At 35.1% G+C, this 16442-nt stretch overlaps 1 non-coding gene across 1 annotated transcript; it reads right to left on the reverse strand.

Moving 5' to 3' along the window:
- Positions 1-600: 600 nt before the first annotated feature.
- LOC112665687 (U6 spliceosomal RNA) lies at positions 601-707 on the reverse strand. The gene has a single exon (XR_003140521.3). It is a non-coding gene; the product is annotated as a U6 spliceosomal RNA (small nuclear RNA).
- Between the last annotated feature and the right edge of the window lie 15735 nt (positions 708-16442).

Raw genomic sequence — 16442 nt, forward strand, 5'->3', positions numbered from 1 at the left:
TTTACTTTCTATCCCTGAACAATCTTATAATTTCCTATGCTTCCAAACATCTATACATATAGTTTCTACATCTATGTACAAAATCTGCTAGAATTCTCTACCTTGATATACACGAATCTAAAATTATTATCCTATCTTCTCAAAATCTCCTCCTGACTCCTATTTAACAGCCTTACTGTTCTCTTGGTCACACACACAAAAAAAATCTTAAATACGTTGTTGGCTCTGCCTCCCCCTGTTGCCACCCAGAAAAAAATATGGCCAGTCCTGTAGATAGCCCAACTGTCTCCAGGATGCATTTCCATTATTCTGACTCAGAGCACCATTAATTCCTACCTACATAAACACCTTCTGGCTGGCCCTCCAATTCAAGAGTCTCTCCTCCCCGTATGCTAACACATTTGCTGCCAAATTTTCTCTTTTTAAAATCTTTTTATTTGAGTAGGGTTGACCCACAATGTTACATTCATTTCAGATGTACAACAAGGTGATTCAACATCTCTATATGTTATTATGCTATGCCACCGCAAATCTTGCTAACAATAGTGTTGTTCACCATACAACACTATTACGACATTATTGACTATGTTTCTTATGCTTAGAAGTATGGGATGCTTCATGAATTTGTGCATCACTCTTGTGCAGAGGCCATGCTAATCTTCTCTGTATTGTTCCAATTTTAGTATGTGTGCTGCCAAAGTGAGCATGGCTAAATTTTCATAATACATTCTTTGTCCATGCTACTCCTCTGTTCAAATACCTTTTCTTTTCTCAGCATATTAAATCTTAACTTCTAAGCCTGTTTTCTATATTCCCCACAATATGACCCCAAACTACCCTTCCAGCCTTATCATCTACAATACTGTTAATTAAATGTTCCAGCCAAATTCTCTGTCACTCCAAAGAATCCTTATACTTTCTCAGTTTCATTATTTTTTCATTTTCTTTGCATAGGATTACATCATTCACACAATCTATCCCTAAAAATACCTTTTATTAAAAAAAAGTGAACTTTCCCTCACTCCAATCCCAGTCTATATTTTGGGATATAACTTATATTATTGAATTCCATCTTTTTTTTAATAGCTTCTAGTCAATTTAAAGTTCCTTGAGAAAGGAATCATGTCTTGTTTTTCTTAGTATTAGCTTCAGTCCATCACTCTACAGAAAAGTAGTAAAGATATAAATGGAAGAAGAAAACTCACCTGACAATATCCCTGCAAATGTCCCATAGTGAATTAGAAGCAAATTGAAAGAGTCTGATTATACTCTAGGTAGAAGAAAGACCCCATTTAGGGTAGGCTTCTTCAGTCTGTGGGTGGTTTGAAATATCACAGAGAAACTTAGTACGTACATAATGAAAAGATATTTGCATGTGCCTATTATTTAATCACCTAGGACTTACTAAATGCCTGTTGACATCCTCAAAATATTTTAGATGCAGAAAAATTTCCAAAAAGGATAAGATACTTCATCATCTACAGTATTCAAAACCTCATTTTAAGTGATTGTACTCTTCAGAATAAAAGATTGTCAGAGCCATCTTCACTTGTTCACAAAGTTACCTTTTAACTCAGAAGTTTCCTGAAGCTGAAAAGGTAGTAACTCAAAAAGCACTGAGCAGCTGAACTCGTCACCTTTAAATATTTTTTATTTTTAGCAGATTCTCTGTTCTTTTAGATACATAGAAAATGTAAACTAGATCTTAGTAGAGAGGAGGCTGTAGACTTGCAAATAAGAAATAGGCTGTTTGATAATAAGGTAAGCAAAATGAAAAAAAAACAGCAAATGAGATTACAAATAAATTCAAAATGTCAGCTATAAAAAGAACCATGGCTCAAGATCATAACAGATGCAAGTGATTTTAATAATCTAAAAAGCAAGGCCAGAAATGGTTGGAAAGAAAACCAAAATAACAAATGGTATCTGAGCAAAATATTTAATATTTGTGGCTGTTTAAAGTTGTAATAAAATCTCTTTAACTGATCAGAATGTTCTCAGGACATAGAATTTTATTCTTCTTTCATAAAATAAATATGAATCTCAAACATTCTAGATAATTTCTTATTTTCCATAAATACAGCATAACAATTTCTGAATGGTTTATGTGTTTTTTCTCAAATCACTCAAATCTTGGAAAGACCAAATTAAAATTATATGCTCCTATATGTAAGCTGACTCTTCTTCAAAGGCACAAATTCCAAAAATCTCCATAGCATGAACATTCTGTGTCTTTACATATATACATGACATATAGCTAGGATACAGTATGCTATTATGAGAAAATAAATGAAGGTTAGGCATGATATGAGCCTTCCCTATTATTTCAGTCTCATTGTCTACTACTTCCTCAAATTATTCTTATAGTCTAAAAGAGAAGGAAATCTTACCATTTGCAACAACATGAATGGAGCTAGAAAGTATAATACGAAGTCAAATAGTCAGAAAAAGACAAATACCATATAATTTCACTCATATGGAATTAAAGAAACAAAACAAATGAGCAAAAGGAAAAAGAGAGATAGAGAAACAAACCAAGAAAAAGACTCTTAACTATAGAGAACAAACTGATGGTTACTAGAGGGGAGGTGGGTAGAGGGATGAGGGAATAGGTATGGGGAGTAAGGAGTACACTTATGATGAAAATAAAATAAAATGATTTAAAATATATATATTCTTATAATCTAGACACATTTAAACCATTCACATTCCTGTAACATCCCCACGTTCTGTATATAACTATGCCTCTGCTCCTAATTTGTCTTTCTTGTATGGTATTTCCAATTTATCTACATGTAAGGCTCCTACTCGTCTTTAAGACAATTCTAGTCATCATCTCCTCTCTGAAACCTTCCCAATCCATTCCCGGTCCTACCAGTTTATATATAATCCACTTGTAATCATCATATTGTATTCTAACTATTTAGATCTCCTTGAGACCAGGAACTGTGCCTTATTTGTCATTGTGAGTTTACATACATGACACCAACCATGTCAGGATCCTGCTACATCACTGGATGAATGTTGACCAAATCTGTATGTCTATATGTATGACTATAAATTCCTTGAGGTTAAAGACACTGTGCTATTCATCACAGTACCAGAAACTTAACATAGTGTCCACTACAAGTTGGCTCTAATCTAAATAGAATGTTTTAATGAATTACCTTGCAATCAAGAAAGCACAAAGTTCGGATCCCTGGGTGGCGCAGTGGTTTAGCGCCTGCCTTTGGCCCAGGGTGCGATCCTGGAGTCCCGGGATCGAATCCCACATCGGGCTCCTGGTGCATGGAGCCTGCTTCTCCCTCTGCCTATGTCTCTGCCTCTCTCTCTCTCTCTCTCTCTCTCTCTCTCTCTCTGTGACTATCATAAATAAATAAGAATTAAAAAAAAAGAAAGCACAAAGTTTAAAAAGGTAGGTACTAGTATTTAGCCCATCATTTTGCAATAGTAGATTAATATAGATTCACATATCTATGCAGAAAAGAAAATACAGATTATCCCAAACATTGATGAACTTACTGATATAAACTCCTTTTTGCAAATCATTCTGTTCTTGTTATTTCCTGGGAAAACTCAGAAACATCTATTTCTTTATATATGACTCTCTCTTAATAAAATGATAAAATTTATTTAATAAATTTTGACCACCACAGATGATGTTTTCAAAACGTAAGCAATAGGGACACCTGGGTGGCTCAGTGTTTGAGCATCTGCCTTCAGTTCAGGGTGTAATTCCCGGGGTCCTAGGATGGAGTCCTGCATCAGGATCCCCACAGGGAGCCTGCTTCTCCCTCTGCCTATGTCTCTGCCTCTCTCTGTGTGTCTCTCATGAATAAAGAAATAATCTTATAAAAAACATAAGCAATAAAGGAAACAAAAAAAGAGAGTTGCTTTTTGAAACTTATTCTGATGTTAGGCAATGTGGTATTATAGGAAAGTCAGTACAACTTTGTGCCAGCGTCGGATTCTCAGTCAACTCAAACACATCTGTGCTTGCAAACTTGAGCAGTTTATTTAACTTCTCTGTGCCTCAATTTCCTCAGCTGTAAAGTGGGAAAGAAATCATAGTGCTCACTTCATAGCATTATTGTAAAGTTTAAAGTTGTTATGGTTTTTGTAACAACTATGTCTGGAACATAATAAGGTCCCAATAAAATGTAAGTGATTATGATGTTAAAACATCAGATGGTCTTTAATAAACGGGAATGAAATTCCATTCTTCCCAGTATGAGAATATAAAAGCTCCCTGTTCTTACCTCCACATGACCTGGTTAACCAAAGTTTTAAATTGCTGTAATCCTTATGAAATAAGCACCTACATGAGTCTCAAATTTTTTTTATTGGGCAGAGCACCTGAGCCAGGAACTAGATATGGAATAGGATGCCTTTTTGCAGAACAAATGGAATGTGATTATATTAAATCTATCCTGCATACCAAAAACCCTTGGCTAGTAGAAAATATTGTTATATTGTAGCACACATATTACCATAAATGGGTGCTCCCATAATAAAATATATTGCTATTAGTTATTAATGATTATTCTTTTGGCATGTATTTAGTATACTACCACCAATACTCACTATCATGGTTAATAGTTCCTTTAACTAAAGAAAACCTGTATTAACATCTCAGAGTTACTTTCTAAAATTTTTTCTATGCATAATTTTGAGTTAGTTTACTTCGCATAGGTGTGATTATTCTGTAAAAATAAATTTGTAACTCATTTTTCTCTTTCTCCTTATGATAGAGACATTAACCCACACTAACATAAATTTCTTTGCTATCAATATAAATTAATAATTTATTAATAATTTATAATTTAAACAGCCATATAATGTGACATATATATATCATTTAGATATTTTCCTATTTTTGAACATTTAAGTTGTTTTATTTTTATTATAGATAATGCTACCATGAATATTTTTGTGCACTTTGTTTTCCTGCTTTATCCTTATTTCTTTATTTTTTTCCCTTATTTCTTTAGATTGAAGTCCTCGAAAAAGTTTAAAAGTACTTAAAATTTTTAAGATAGAAGAAACTTCCAATTAAAGAATTGGTAGTAAACAACACATTACTTCAGGATATGTTTCCTAAAACATGTACATAACTAAGCTTTTTAAAATCTATGTTCAAAAAAGGATAAAATAGACTTGCTGGTTGGGGAAAATGATCTAAAGACAAGAGATGGAAAGCAATCTTCAGGCATTAAGAAGAATTAGTAAGAATAAAACTAATATAACACTATGTTAATTATACTTTAAAGAAACAAATAAATTTTTAAGAGTAAAATGGATGGAGTGCCAGAAATTACTAGAAGTCATATATATATATATATTACCTCACTTGAACTTCATAAGAATTCTGAGCCAGGTGCAGCTATTATTCCCATTTTTCACTTCTTGTTCATGAAAAACAAAGTCATAGAGAGGTTAAGTAGCTTGCCAAACATCACACAGCTTATTACTGCTGAAACCAGATGTCATGCTAAGGCAGACTGACAAAGAACCTGTGCTCTTAACCACCCCAAACATCTACTTCCACAGAACAGGAAGATGAACCTCAAGTAAAGGAAGTAAAATTTAAAAAAAGATCCAAAAATGCCAATTTCAAAATTCAAATCCATAGGACTAATTTCTCAAAAATTTTATCAACAGCGTTAGTACTTATTTATAAAACATATGTATCAAATTTAAAGATGGCAAACTTGAAAGGAATATGTCAGGATCAAAATTTAAATAAATTTAAGGATAGGGGACCCTTGGGTTGCTCAGCAGTTTAGCATCTGCCTTTGGCCCAGGGAGTAATCCTGGAGTGCCGGGATCGAGTCCCACATCAGGCTCCCTACATGAAGCCTGCTTCTCCCTCTGCCTGTGTCTCTGCCTCTCTCTCTCTATCTGTATCTCTCATGAATAAATTAATAAAATCTTTTTTAAAAATAAATAAATACATACATACATACATACATTTAAGGATGAATAGAAGGAATTCATTAATTCCTGAATCCTCATTCCAATGATCCAAAATATGGACACCAATAATGTAAAATTTCTCCATGAGGTTTAGTTAAATTCAAATTCTTTAATTAGCTACAAAAAACTACTAAAGAATAGAACCATGGACAGTATTATTATTTTAATTCAACACTGGTAATTGATCAATTACTATATGACAGAGGATTATGATCAAGGGAAATAATGATCCCATTGTCTCCCTATTGACAAGATGACATCCGGAATGTTATAGCTGGCTCTGAGTCTCACTTCCACAAAAAGGCATCTAAAACAGTGAGACCAGAAGGATTAAAGTCTGGAAATGTGGTAAAAAGAAAAAAAAAAGGCACTCAGATACTTATTTGGAGGGCAGTCAAAGAGAGTCTGTATATTGTTTCAAGTACATAACACATTCAAGTGGCTAAAAATTTCAAAGAGATCACTTCAGGAAGTAAACTGTCCTTCATTAGTGCACAAGTTTAAACACAAAATTGAGAGCCATCTATCAGAAGTGGTAAAAACCTTCCCAATAATGAGGAGGAAATTGAACCAGAGTGCCTATGAAGTTTCTTCCAGATATAATATTCTGATGCTCTTAAAATCTGAAAACAAAAACAAATCATAAGATTTCTAACTAAAATTTAACTTCATTAAACTCCTATTAAAGGTGGTTACTTCCACTGAGGGGTATCTTAATGACACAGTTCATAGGCAGTTCTGCTGTAAAAACAAAATATGCTTTTAGCTAGCAAAGAAAACCGTACAGGCAGCCAAGCCTTCCATTGATTCCACTCTACTCGGAAATCCATTAAAGTAAATCTACCACATTGGGAATATCTTTAAAGTGGCACTCTGTGAAAATTGACTGAAAATTTGGCAAAATGAAGGGGAAAAACCTGAGCTTTAATATATCCATTCCTTCCTGAGAAGAAAAATGAAGATCAAATGAGTTTATTAACAACTTTATAATGCCCTAATGGAATTTTCATTGATGTACTAATCAATATTTCAGAAAATGGGCATTAAGTCTAATTTAACTTATCTATGCCAGAGTTAATGCTGAGATAACATTTCCATTGTGAAACTTGCTTTTAATTTAGCAATTTTATATCTTCTGAGAAAATTATCCCTAATGAATAATTTAACTGTTCCTACCCATAAGTGAATTTTAATATGGAAATGGGTCTTGAAAGCAACCAGAACTACTCTTATAAGGTAAAGAGTTTGGAAAGTCAAAGGAATTTTACCTAATGAGTGGGTTCTTCCTTGCTGAGAGCAATACAATTAATTTTTACAAATCCTTAATTAATATTAAATAATATATTTATACAATTATATAAAAAGTAAGAACATCAATAATCATGATTTTTAAAAATTTTCCAGTAACAAGATTAAGGTAGAAATGGCACTCTAACTTTCAGCAGGATTTCCAACAGAAAGCACTAGAGAAATGGAGGTTTGAAGCTACTCAAAGGGGAAAAAAAAAAAACGTAAATTAAGCATGGGGCAGGAGAAGGCTCAGGAGATGGTCCAGTTTGGCCATGTCTACCTAGGAGAATATTGAAGGTTATTTTACAACCTTATTCTGAAGGAGTTTATTTTTTTAATATTTCATTTATCCATGAGAGACACAGAGAGAGAGGCAGAGACACAGGCAGAGAGAGAAGCAGGCTCCCTGTGGGGAGCCTGATGTGGAACTCAATCCCAGAACCTGCGATCACAACCTGAGCCAAAAACAGCCGCTCAACCACAGAGCCACCCAGGTGCCCCTGAAAGAGTTTAACATAAATTCTTTGATTCTGGATAATCCTATTTGATTTTGGAAGAAGATAAATGGGATCTTGGATTTACTATAAGTAATTTTTCTCAACTAGAAGAAATAGAAAATTGAAATAACATGGCTGGATAGGATTTGCAACAAACAGAAAAGTTTTGGAAGGACTTTGACAATGAATGATTAGAAGTTCATAATATAGATTGTGAGATGACCAGGAATCCTTGAAAGTTCATACAAAATTAGAAAACATTAGTATTCCATTCTCACTTTATTTAAGAATACAGGACAAATTTTTACCAAAACTGTTAGGTAAAATTAGGATAGTCTGTGGCTATCCTACAAAATATGTGGCTCTTTTTAATGATCAGAAACTTAAATTTAAGTATTTTACTCAGTTTATACTTTTTTACATTTTTATTTCTGAACTTTATGAATTTTTTTGCCTATGCAAACATTTTAATTTATAATTTTTAATCAAAAATTATAAATTAAATATAGTCTTCTGCTTACTTTTATGGACTGAGAAAGAGGAACCTCTAAGTGTTCATTAATTTTTCAAAGTGGCTGTCTGAGTTTATTTCTTTGAATACACGTAAGAAATTATGCCAATAAAAATACCATCATGAAAATTAAGAAATCTGGGTTCCACAGTGTTGTACTGGTGCTAGTTCCTGCCACCTCAGAAGAGCCAACTGGGCACTCCTCTTCCCAACTCCATGATTAATTACATTATGTTAGGAACTTAAAATTGGCCATGATGTAAGTACTTATACCTAGAAATTGGCAAAGCATACAGTACAAATTGAGCTTTCAGAAAGCCAGTTGTTGAAGAAAAGAAAAAGAAAAGCCACATGATGAAAGAAAGAAAGAGAGAGAGAGAAAGAGAGAGAGAGAAAGCAAGCAGGCCAGTTATTAAATATTTATCAGCACACCACTGGTTCCATATGAAAAAAAAGATTTTAAAAAGGTTAGGAGAGACAGAGAGAGGAGGAAGAGGAAAGAACGGAGGAAGAGAAGAAGGAATATGGTTAGTTTCAAGAGCATGGAGAATAACTGCCAATCAAAAAAGTTCAGCTAGTTCAAGAGCAAATGAGATTGACATATCACATACACAAAGAATCTTTAGTTCCTACTCTGGAGAAGCCCACTTTTTTTTTTTTTTTTTTTTTTTAGAAAGAGAAAGATTGAGAGCTGAAGGAGAGGAAGAGAGAATTTTAACCAGGCTCTGCACTGGGCATGAAGCCTGTTGGGTTCCATCTCAAGACCCTGAGATCATGACATGAGCCAAAATCAAGAGTTGGATGCTCAACCTGCTGAGCCACCCAGGCACCCCAAGGCCTATTCTTTTTAAAACAGCCTGGACTGTTGCAAAAATCTGAAGAGTAACTGGGCAGACATAGTAATTAAAAGTCATCCTCAGAGTGACTGAAACTGAGACTTGAACTGGGTGGGTCAATTAGCAAGGTGGTATAAATCCAGAACCAAGAACTTGGCAGGCCAGATGTGACAGACTATATGAATTAAAATAGCTTTAATTTTTATTTTTTTAAGATTTTATTTATTTATTCATGAGAGACACACAGAGAAAGAAGCAGAGACATAGGCAGAGGGAGGAGCAGAATCCCTGTGGGAGCCTGATGAGGGACTCGATCCCAGGATACCAGAATCACAACCTGAGCCAAAAGCAGCTACTCAACTACTGAGCCACGCAGGTGCCCTTAAAATGGCTTTAAAAAAACAAAATAAGCACCAATTTCAAATACGAATGCCAAGTATATATAAGGATACAATGTGTAATCTGTATCTCAATGTCTAACATTTATTCTGTTTTTGATCTTTGAAGGAAGGTATATGGTGTTCAAATGGGTAGGTCATATTGGACTCAATTTCAGAGCTATTGGGATCTTTATAATGGAACATCTCTACTCAAGTTGTGAAATGTTTATCAAGGAACAACATCTAGAAGCCACGTAATTTAAAAATGACATCAAGACCTTTCAATGTGTATTTCAAATGAGTGTAGAAAGGAAGAAAAAGGTAATTACCCCTTCCCCCACTAATACTGCTTCCCATGAACTACTATTTTTTTAAAAAATCTTTTATAGTTCCTTGCAATGACATTTCTACCATAATTGACATGGTCACTACTACAAACTCCCCACATTATACGTTATGTGCCCCATGGTACACGTTACTTGCAACTAAATTACCTTATTGAGGCTGAGTATGCTGGTCCGAGGAGAGGCTCCACCAATTTTAACTCCAGATCTAGCATCACTAAATGTCTAACAGCCAACTCACTATTTAATCTCTTAGAACATCTATTTCCTCATTGATAAAAAGCCTAACTCATAGGATTGTCGCAAAGGTAGATGAATTTACACATATAAAGAACATAGGACAGTGTGTGGCATATAACAAATGCTAAAATAAATGATGATTTTTATTATTTTACCACCTCAACATTAATATTGGTTTCCATTAAGTGGTTTTTTGATGATGATTATCTGTTTTACCAAGCAACCCCAAGTATAGAGTGAATAAACATTTTATGACTATCTATCTTGATAACTGGGCTGCCCTGAATTGGAAAGAAATGACACATTTTGCAGATATACCTTTGTCAGAAGTACTTGTTCTAACAATTCTAATCTGTAGTAAATTTCTTTGGGATGTTATTAGCCATTGTCATTGTTACATGACACTGTGGATTGATTATTTCTCTGACATCAAATTTTTCTTAAAGTAATAGCCTAACACTGTTATATTGCATTGACAACTCCAAAAATCCAAATATTTTTAAAATAAGGTATATTTCTTATTAAAGTTGCATGCCCACAGCTGTTTTGCTGTAAGTCTGCCCTCTTCATTGCCTTTCCTGCAGGATCCAGACTTACAAAACCAACCCTCTTTGGGTCTCAGGGCAATGAAGAGAGACAACACGGCTGACTATGAACTCACTTTTAAAACCTATGCACAAAAAAATAAATAAAAAAAAAAATTAAACCTATGCACAAAGTGACACATGCCATTCCCGCCCATTTCATTGACCAATGCAAGTCAACGACCACTTATGAGCCAAACAGAGAAAGGACACATCATCCTCCCATGGAGAGAGGCAGCAAATATCTTGAACAGTAATATAATCCTCCACCAGATCTTAGTGCCGCCAGGAATCAGGTGCTATTTTTAGGAGGAACAGTGTTTTGTTTTTTTAATTTGACTTTTTTCTGCGATTTTACCCTTTGCAGTTTTTGAATGTGGCTAATGTTTTTTTGTTTTGTTTTTATTATTTCTCCCCTGTCCGATTTATTATGACTAAGAAAGAACCTCTTATCTATATCCTGAAACTGAGAACATTAATCACTCAATGGCATTGGATCCAAATGCATGACGGCAGTGAAAATCTCCTCTTTCTTCTACACAATCTTTCTCTACCATTTTGCTCCACTACTTTTATGACTAATAGTTCCAACCATGTGTGTGCGCCTGGCAGGAGACCTTATGGCTGAATCATTATTAAAATTTTTAATATTTTTTGCTCAGAGGTGCAATAAATAGGACATTGACTAGATCTAGGTGGAATTACACTGATTCTCTGACATAATCACCCATTTCCTTGGGGGAATATTGTACTTTATTGATTCTAGGACTCATGCTTGTTTTCATATCCTAACATCTCTTATATTGGAATCCTTCCATAAATTACCATTATACAATATTAATAATTTTTTCTTTCTTGGTTATATATAAAGTTATGATGGATTTAAAAATACATTACATCTTAAATTCAATGGAATATGGTCCTATTAATATATATCTCAAATTTGATCAGTACTAACATGTTGAGTGCCTCATCTAATGAGTTATGATGCTGTGAACCACCCTTCCTCAAAGGCTGCTCCCCAGGTCCCTAATGACAATCAGTAGTACTGCTCTATAAAGAAGCCAATCGGAGCATTCACAGACTAGCACTAATAGCACCTGCTCTGTTAACAAAGTGAGCTTAATGAATGACAGAACTCTTTTCCTTTTTCCAACTTTTATTGTTAGAAGTTTCATATCTTCATAAAATCTGAAACAACATACAAAGAGCATCCATTTACATTTCTTCTAGACCAACCACGTTTGCCTTCTGTGAGTGTATGTGTGTGATTTATTTTGCAAAACCACTTGAAAGTAAGTTGTGGACCTAAATTGTAGACCTAACACTTCATTCTGAAGACTTCAACATGCATGTCTTACATTACTATAGTCCATCATCACACCTAAAAAGTTAATAACTCACAATATCATATACTACACTATCCATATTTAAATGTATATAAGTGCCCTAGAATGCCAAATACTCAGTGGGAGCCCTCTGGACTTCACTCCTCTAAATAACTTCAGCCCATCCAAACAACTTCATAAGCTCTAATTTCTTGCCATTTGCCTGTGCTTGAAATTCTTTTTTTTTATTTTATTTGTTTATTCATGAGAGACAGGGAGACAGGCAGAGACACAAACAGAGGAAGTAGCAGGCTCCCCACAAGGACCCCAATGTGGGACTCCATCCTAGGACCCCAGGATCACACCCTGAGCCGAAGGCAGAAGCTCAACCACTGAGCCACCCAGGTGTCCCTGTGCTTGAAATTCTTAAGAGAACATTTTATCTTTTCACTGGACCCAAACCTGAAAAAGATACAAATATATAGATATTGAAAAGAAAACAACAAAAGTTTATACCACAATGGTCCCAAACATTTTATAGAGAGCTAAACTGTTTTGGAGTTTTAATAAATGAGTTTGCATAAGTGGACATTACGCAGAAATATGGAAATTGGAAAGCAGATGAGCTATAACAGTAGTAATGATACTGCTCCTAAGCTGACTCTTTAGACAGGACTCTTCATTGGGGGAAAAAATGACCCTCCATCCAAATACAACAAGCTAAACATCATGCCTTTCTTTTAAAATTAATCTGTAAGTTTTCTTGATACTATACTTTAGAGGCCACCATAAATGAGTGAACACACCCAAAAGTAGTGTTCCTTACCTTTTCTATAATGTCAGCAGAACTCTCATGGGGAAACAATGGATTAGCTCTTCTACAAAACATGGTCCCTTGAGTTAAGCAAAATAATGCAGGGCAGATTTTCAATTTAGCAGCTTTAGAAACATTCTGTGAAAGTTACCAAAAAAATCCTTTCCCATGGTGCTCACTTGCCTAAATGGAAGCATCTGTTCTGAAGATTAGTACATCCTAGAAAAGCTCAAGGGAAAGTATGCCACTTTTCTTCTATGAAACCCAAGTATTAACCACCTGCATGTTCCCATGTCCTCCAACATTTTAGAGTCATAACTTCCTCCTGTAATGTCTCAACAAGCCTTCCTTCATATACTGCCTGGAGGGCTGCAGAACCCCAATTTTTCCTTAGAGAATTATTAAAGTATTGCATTGCACCAATACACCCCTTTCTCTGGTTTCCTGCTTTACCTGAAGGTTTAATTGCCCTCTCATAATGATTTGCCTCCCATGGAACCTATTCACTTCCTGCACAGCTCAGCCAGGCTAGACATTTACCCTCTTTTTAGTTACTTCCAGAAGAACAGAGAATTTTACTGAAATTGTTAGGTTAACACAAAGGAGGTTAAGCATAGAAAAAGCAACAAAGCAAAATTTAATATTAGCCATTTCTGTTTCTGAGGTCCTCCCCTTCATTGCTCTCTACAAGGATTTTTCTTCTTTATTTTATTTTATTTTATTTTACTTTATTTTATTTTGCAAGGAGTGGAGGTGCCCTCACCCTCATAGTCCAGGCTTGCCACCATGTTGCCTTAAGATCCTACTCTGCAGCTAACCCTTTGCTTTATTCCATCTTCTTTCTCATCCTCTAGTCTCCTCACACATTTTCTTCTCATTACCAAACTCCTAGTTTTTTCTTATTTATGACAGAAAGCAATTTTATTTTTGTTGTTGCAGCCCTAATCCATCAATATGAAACTCTGGTCTCACATTCCTCAATGAAAAGACAGTTAAAGTATTCTCTGACACTTAGAAGTCATCTACTCTAGAGCTTCTTTCTAATCACATTAAGATATTGTAACCAATTAGGAATAGATCCTGCTCCATGAATATCAATGTCTTAACCACATTGAAGCAAAAGAGTAATATTTTTCTCCACAAAATGAAAAATGTAGGGATGGCAATCTGGCTCCAAAATGCTTCAAGTGCCTTATCAGTGCCCCAACCTCTCCTACCTTTTAGCAACACAACAATTTTAGCATGTGTCCCTTCATCCTCATAATATGGATGTTCCATGTCCAGGCAGAAAGAGCAAATGTTTTTAAAAAGAAAAAGAAAAAGGGAAACAGGAAGATAAAAAGAAAGAAAGTGAGAAGAGAAAAAAAAAAGATAAAGGGACAAGCCAGCCAAATCTACTTTTAAAAGAACTTTCTAGAACCCCCATCCAAAGATATCTGCATCTATTTCATCGGCTAGACCTGTGTTATAAACCAAATACCCTACAAGGGTGTGTATGAAACTAGGGTTCTGTAAGTAAAAAAGAGAATGGATATTAGGTAGGCAACCAGAAAGGTCCATGAGCTGAATACAGAGATCAAACAAATTCAAATCTTACCAAGCAGCAAGCTCATTTACATGCTGTAACGGATTCAAGCTCACGGAAAGTCTCAGAGGAAGCAGAGAGAGGGCTGAGATGTCAAGAGAAGATTCCCAGGTTACCCCCACCAGACATCCCTCTGGTCCAGAATAGATGAGATCTCTAAGTAACATTCACAAAACCACTTCACACAGAGGGAGCATTTGAATTATTAAGCATGTCCACTTCACAACCCAAAGAGATATGTCACCTTCATCACATTCTGATTAGAACAGGTCACCTCCTTCTTTCTGCCCACTACCCAGGGTAATTTTCTCCACCAGGCTGCTTTCATTTCTTCCTCCCAGTCTGCAATAGTTTCTCCTTCTTTATGGAGATGAGGAGATGGAACCATTTTCTTTTAGTTTTGATTTTTTTTTAAAGGTAGGATAAGTTTTTTGGGTTCTTCACACAGAATCTTTTGCATAAAATATAATAAAATGTTGTATTCTCTCCCCATCTTGGGCATGCTCCCTAAGAGTCAGGAGATTCTTTTTCTTCCTTTCTATCTACAAAGTAAGTTAACAAATTCATGGAGTCGCCTAACTACCATTTACTGCTCAAGGTACTGGGAATCTAAAAATGGATGAGACCTTGTCCTGTCCCTGGAGAAGCTCACTGTTATGGGGGTGAGATAGGTTCATAGAGTAATGTGGAAAGTTCTATGATAGCCATATTCCTAGGGTATGAGGCATGCTGAATTGGGCAAATAATTGAGACAGAAGGTAAAGGAGAAAGGTAGATTAGCACTCCTTTGCTGAATCTTAAAGGTAAGTAGGAGGTTGAGACATTCCAAGCAGAAGTAATAAATGAGTAAAATGGAAGAAACCTCTAGTATGTGTAGAGAATAAGCCAGACCAATATCCTTGATGAACATAGATACAAAAATTCTCACCAAAATACTGGCCAATAGAATCCAACAGTACATTAAAAGAACCAACTGGGATTTATTCCTGGGCTGCAAGAGTGCTTCAATATCCACAAATCAATGTGATTTACTACATTAATAAAAGAAAGGACAAGAACCATATGATCCTCTCAATAAATGCAGAAAAAGCATTTAACAAAGTACAGCATTCTTTCTTGATTAAACCTCTCCACAGTGTAGGGATAAAAGGAACATACTTCAATGTCACAAAAGCCATATATGAAAATCCCACAGTGAATATCATTCTCGATGAGGAAAAACTAAGAGCTTTTTTTTAAGAGCTTTTCCCCTAAGGTCAGGAACATGACAAGCATGTCCACTATCACCACTGCTATTCAACATAGTACTAGGAAGTCCTAGTCTCAGCAATCAGAAAACAAAAAGAAGTAAAAGGCACCCAAATCAGTACAGAAGAAGTTAAACTATCACTCTTTGCAGATGACATGATATTCTATATGGAAAACCCAAAAGACTCAACCCCAAAATTGCTAGAACTCATATAGAATTCAGCAAAGTGGCAGGATATAAAAGCAATGCACAGAAATCAGCTGCATTTTTATACACTAACTCTGAGACAAAAGAAAGAGAAATTAAAGAGCCAATCCCATTTACAATTGCACCCAAAAAGCATAAGATACCTAGGAATAAACCTAACGAAAGAGGCAAAGGACCTGTACTCTGAAAACTATAGAACACTTACAAAAAAAAATTGAGGAAGACACAAAGAAATAGAAAAACATTCCTGGCTCATGGATTGGAAGAACAAAAATTGTTAAAATATGTGTGCTACCTTCAGCAATCCATACATTCAATTCAATCCCAACCAAATACGATCAACTTTTTTTCACAGGATGGAACAAATAATCTGAAAATTTGTATAGAAACAGAAAAGACTTCGAATAGACAAAGGATTGTTGAAAGAGAAAATCAAAACTGGTAGCATCACAGTTATGGACTTTAAGCTCTATTACAAAGCTGTAATCATCAAGACAGTATGGTACTAAAAAAAAAAAAAAAAGACAGTATGGTACTGGCACAAAAAAAAAGACACACAGATCAATGGAACAGAACCCAGAAATGGACACTCAACTCTGTG

The sequence above is a fragment of the Canis lupus genome, chromosome 27, assembly GCF_003254725.2.
Source record: "Canis lupus dingo isolate Sandy chromosome 27, ASM325472v2, whole genome shotgun sequence".
Taxonomy (NCBI): Eukaryota; Metazoa; Chordata; class Mammalia; order Carnivora; family Canidae; genus Canis; species Canis lupus.